Here is a 4,518-nt window from a genome sequence, read left to right as displayed (position 1 = left end):
TAGACAGGTATGAGAACCAGAGGGTGTCACTCCCTTTCTATAGTTAGACAGGTATGAGAACCAGAGGGTGTCACTCCCTTTCTATAGTTAGACAGGTATGAGAACCAGAGGGTGTCACTCCCTTTCTATAGTTAGACAGGTATGAGAACCAGAGGGTGTCACTCCCTTTCTATAGTTAGACAGGTATGAGAACCAGAGGGTGTCACTCCCTTTCTATAGTTAGACAGGTATGAGAACCAGAGGGTGTCACTCCCTTTCTATAGTTAGACAGGTATGAGAACCAGAGGGTGTCACTCCCTTTCTATAGTTAGACAGGTATGAGAACCAGAGGGTGTCACTCCCTTTCTATAGTTAGACAGGTATGAGAACCAGAGGGTGTCACTCCCTTTCTATAGTTAGACAGGTATGAGAACCAGAGGGTGTCACTCCCTTTCTATAGTTAGACAGGTATGAGAACCAGAGGGTGTCACTCCCTTTCTATAGTTAGACAGGTATGAGAACCAGAGGGTGTCACTCCCTTTCTATAGTTAGACAGGTATGAGAACCAGAGGGTGTCACTCCCTTTCTATAGTTAGACAGGTATGAGAACCAGAGGGTGTCACTCCCTTTCTATAGTTAGACAGGTATGAGAACCAGAGGGTGTCACTCCCTTTCTATAGTTAGACAGGTATGAGAACCAGAGGGCGTCACTCCCTTTCTATAGTTAGACAGGTATGAGAACCAGAGGGTGTCACTCCCTTTCTATAGTTAGACAGGTATGAGAACCAGAGGGTGTCACTCCCTTTCTATAGTTAGACAGGTATGAGAACCAGAGGGTGTCACTCCCTTTCTATAGTTAGACAGGTATGAGAACCAGAGGGTGTCACTCCCTTTCTATAGTTAGACAGGTATGAGAACCAGAGGGTGTCACTCCCTTTCTATAGTTAGACAGGTATGAGGGCACTGTCTCTTTGGTTAAATAGACTAGATCTTACCCGTTCGAAGATATGTGCTCCAAAATATGTGCAGAGTGTGGGTTGTGGGGAAAGTTACTGTAACTGGTGTGTGCGTATGGCGATGTATGCGCTTGCTCCACATAGTTTTTTCATACCCGTTGGAAGATGAGACACATCAAACGCACCCGGTGAAAGTGTGTGAGAGAGAGAGAGAGTGAGAGAGAGAGAGACTGCACATTCCTAACTGTGAGAGAGGGAGCTGTGTGTGTGTGTGTGTGTGTGTGGGGCTACAGATCCCATGGCCTGGAGGAACGGACCGTAACCCTGGCAACAGACAGCAGAAGTGGTGAAGAAAACGCTAAGAAACAGCTTTAATTTGGGAGAAATGAAATTCGGGCTCCGTCACCGTTGGTATAATGCTAGTGGCCAATACCATGTGAACTTTGGGATCAGTTGCTGAAGCGAGTGAATAGATAAACGTAGATAAGCGTGAGCGTTAGAGCGTTAGAGCGTGAGAGCGTGAGTTTGCTCCTTTATTAGTAGGATTGATATTTGCTTAATAGATTGATATTTGCTTAACTCTGTCTTCTTCTCTGAGCCATCCCAAACTAACAAAGAGTGTTGCATTTAAGTGGATCATGGGGTTTACGCTGAGTGGTAGTCCAATCAGTTTGTTTTGGGAGGTCTGAAGCTTAGATTTTCGTGACATTGAGGTATTGGAGAAACAAGAGGTGCAAGCATAATCAAAATACTTTAAAGGGGAAGACCACCCATTTTCAATATTGAAATATGTCATTAATATACCTTAGAGGAGTTGTGTGGAAACAGAAAAAAAGTTCCCCCCCTTCTGTGTTGCCTAGAACTGGAGGATTGATTTTGGGGTTTGTATTGTAAATTACAACTTGATGACATCATACATTGTACTTTACAATACAAACCCCAAAATCAATCCTCCAGTTCTAGGCAACACAGAAGGGGGGGAACTTTTTTTCTATTTCCACACAACTCCTCTAAGGTATATTAATGACATATTTCAATATTGAAAATGGGTGGTCTTCCCCTTTAAATGAGGACTCTAGGTAAAGTCAGTCTTTAGAATCTTGTGGATAAAAGAGGAGATACTGCCCAAAACTTGTGTTCTTTCGTTGACTTTTGATGCAGTTTGTTATCGCTTACAGTCTAAACAGGTAAGGTAACCTCTTCTATTTGCAATTACTTTATCATCAACTCTGACCTTGAAGGCAGTTGTCTTACTCAGGGAATGTTTGCACCCAAAGACAATGGATTCTGTTTTACCAAGGTCTAATGGCAGTTTGATATCAGAGAAACAAGTGCAGTTTGCTGCTCACCTGAAAACCAATGACACAGTTATTCTTCTATAAATCATAACCACACTAAAAGGGTTTTATAAGTTTTAAGAGGACAACAAAGTTGTGATGTTACCCAAGTCTCTGGCTGCAAGTCTGACGAGACGTATCTTTTCCACGACTTCATCGACTTGGTCAGCGGGAACGACACAGACGACTACATGCATTTGGTCATGTGGAGTGGGGTCATGCTTGTAGAGATCATCATCTGGTGACATCCCTTTGTCAGGACGGAACTGAATAAAAATATGACATCACCATAGGCAATTAAATATCGTAATAATTTGTCATGAAATATGATTTGAATTATTAATTAGCATTAATGATCAAATATTAAGGTGTTACACATGCAGTCACTTTACCTCGTAGCCATCCATTGCATGGCCTTTCATGACCAACTTGATGTCTTTTACTTTAATTCCAGAATCTGGAGCCTCAAATCCCATGATGTCACTGAACACGAAGGGGGGGTTGTGCACATTCATTTTATAGGTTCTGTACTGTAAAAAAGAAAAGAAAAGAAAAAACATGAACAGCTATGTTCAGGCCTCTAGGAACTTCATATAATATCTAAGTATTGATCACTGTTAATATTAAGATATTGAACATATAAATAGAACACAACTACTGACTGTAGGGACCATTAGGAACCAGTGAATCAGTGAATCAGCTCCTTGCCATAATTTGGTCAGTTCACAGCAAACACTGTTTAAGTTACTTTATTTTGTAATTATGCTCTGATTCACATTCCTTGTCAATCTGTAGGCCTAATGGATTTGGATCATGTCTATAATTGTAACCTCAGATTGTACTCAGACTCTCAGAGTACACATTATTGTGTATCATTATTTTGTGCTTTATTGAAAAATAGCAGATAATATACAAGCTCACAGCTGCGAGCTTGTAGATCTGCTATATTTGAAAATTTGAATTTTGACACGATTCTATAAGTGTCTTTTGAATCCTTCTAAGGTTTTTTGTAAAACCTATGTTTCTATGTACGCAATCTGGCCAGCCATCGTCAAAGAAAATGTCCTTTTCTCTTAACTGGAGCTCAGTTAGTCTGTTCTTGAGAGACTACTATGTCAGTGGTTCTCAAACCTTTTCATGTGAAGGACCCCCAAAATGATATTTATTTGGCCACGGACCCCCATCTCAAAATATGTAGTTCCAGGGACCACCCGGAAAGCAAAATCTGAGTTACAAACTTTTCTCAAAAATAGCAGATCTACAAGCTCGCAGCGCGGCACTCGGTGCCACACTGTGAGCTTGCATATCTGTTATTTTTCACTGGTTAAAAATAATTCTAGGCCTAAATGGGTTGTGATGATGATTTGTCTTGACACAGTACAGTTGGCTATACTAAGCAAAAGCATACATTACTGATTATACTTTCACTGGTAGATATATTTGGTTCAAAATGTAATATTTACTTTTAAGATGTGACTGTCATCACCAGCACCCACAGGGGCACGTTGGGCCATGCTCCCCTTTAAGATGCTGCTGACAGAGTTGACAAAACTGGACTTGCCACATCCTACTGGTCCATAGAGCAGAATGTTGATGTGTTTGACTTTGATGTCCTCACGGTTGGATTCCTTCACACTTTTAAGCAGTGACTCTTTGCTCCTAAAGATATAAGATAAAATATAAATTGTTTTGCATTTATTTAGCAGTTGGATATACATTCCTACAAATAATGGGTATGCATCATATGCCACTCATCTAGACTGAGTGGCAGAACATAAAGCAGCATGAAGCATTGGAGTTTGGAAGGCTTGTTAGGAAACTCCTCCTCGCTCCTCATGACTCCTACTTGTTGCCACTCATTAGGCGTTCCTGCATAACTTTCAGGTATAATGATGTTACGCGCATACCATCTATACTGAATGGGATTCATTCCTACTTGTCCCAGATAGTGTTACAGTGAGTTTAACATTTGACTTAAGTATTACTAAGACACCTCAGGGCGACAAGTGACCTCACCCTAATGGGCGAGGTCGCGCCATGTTTTGGCCGTCTGGCCAGTCATGTTTATCAGACCAGTTACCCATATATGGAGACCCCTGGTACCCGTATGCTGTGAGAGCCCAAACATGCTTACTCAGTTATTTGTTATGTTAAAGTCCTATAATGTCTATGACATCTGACATCATACCCTTTTATGCCCATACAGGGAGATCCCTGCCTGTAGAACCAGTCACACAGATATGGGC

Source organism: Nannobrachium achirus (assembly GCF_963921795.1).
Source record: "Nannobrachium achirus genome assembly, chromosome: 4".
NCBI classification, from domain to species: domain Eukaryota; kingdom Metazoa; phylum Chordata; class Actinopteri; order Myctophiformes; family Myctophidae; genus Nannobrachium; species Nannobrachium achirus.
This window is presented reverse-complemented; position numbering follows the sequence as displayed.